The sequence below is a fragment of the Penaeus monodon genome, chromosome 33 (genome assembly GCF_015228065.2).
Source record: "Penaeus monodon isolate SGIC_2016 chromosome 33, NSTDA_Pmon_1, whole genome shotgun sequence".
Taxonomy (NCBI): Eukaryota; Metazoa; Arthropoda; class Malacostraca; order Decapoda; family Penaeidae; genus Penaeus; species Penaeus monodon.
This window is the reverse complement of record NC_051418.1, coordinates 23,342,062-23,343,153: the sequence shown is the minus strand read 5'-3', so window position 1 is coordinate 23,343,153 and position 1,092 is coordinate 23,342,062. Positions and strand designations below refer to the sequence as shown.

The 1,092-nt window shown below is 47.5% G+C and overlaps 1 protein-coding gene across 1 annotated transcript in view; it reads left to right on the top strand.

Moving 5' to 3' along the window:
- The window catches only part of LOC119594154 (C-type lectin domain family 10 member A-like), a 5,856-nt gene that overhangs the window by 3,603 nt on the left and 1,161 nt on the right, over nt 1-1,092 (top strand). The gene's annotated exons all lie outside the window — the stretch shown is intronic.

Genomic DNA, 1,092 nt, shown 5'->3' with positions numbered 1-1,092 from the left:
GGTGGAGCAAATAGAGCCTAACTGGGATATTCTTATGGGTAAAAGAGAACCCACCTCTCTCAGGCCGTTATGAATTTGATCCGCTTCATGGAACATCGGCATTTAGACACCTAAAAAATGTTTTGAATACAAATACTCGCTCACCTTCTACCCCGAACCTTGCCCACCGCAATCAGAGACTCATTTTAGGCGAATGAGGGCCGGAAAGAGAGCAGAACAGCCGAATACCGCCTACCTGCTGGCCTGAAGAAAGGGGTATACTTAGGTCGGGATGCCACTGAAAAGCATTATTGCCTTTCTAGCGATTTTCCCGCTAGATCTACAGTTTTTGAGATATGAATTAATGGGGCAAATGTTAAAATGTTACTCTACATTTAGCGATTTTTAAGTCCTTTTTAGCGGGAAATTGCTAAGTTCTTTCAGCGGGGTTGGACAGTATGATTAATCCCTACCTCTGTTTTTCGCCAGGCGGGCCTTTCTCTAAGTGCGTGTGGACATTTCCCTAGAAAAAATGGACATTCCTTCATGTGTGGCTTTGTGTAAGTTTCCCTACTCGTGGTTTGGTGCAAGCAGATATCTGAAATTCAGCATGGCATCAGAACCAGAGGGAAGGCAGCATGACATCAGAACCTGAGGGAAGGCAGCATGGCATCAGAACCTGAGGGAAGGCAGCATGACATCAGAACCTGAGGGAAGGCAGCATGACATCAGAACCTGAGGGAAGGCAGCATGACATCAGAACCTGAGGGAAGGCAGCATCGCATCAGAACCAGAGGGAAAGCAGCATGGCATCAGAACCAGAGAGGAAGGCAGCATGGCATCAATACAAGAGGGGAAGCAGCATGACATCAGTACTAGAGGGGAGGCAGCATGACATCAGCCCCAAAAGGCCATCTTAGAGGCTGGGGTCTACCGTTTTACCGTCACATCCCCCTCGCTGTTTTGTGTGGACACTCGAATGAACTGCAGTGACATGCGTGACACGTTACTGGGTCTTTTCTCGCTCAAGTTGACCTTTTCTAGACATCTTCAGCAAAGAAACAGGAAGCTGGAGGAAGAACGAACTCCCATTATCACACTGAAATCAGGACA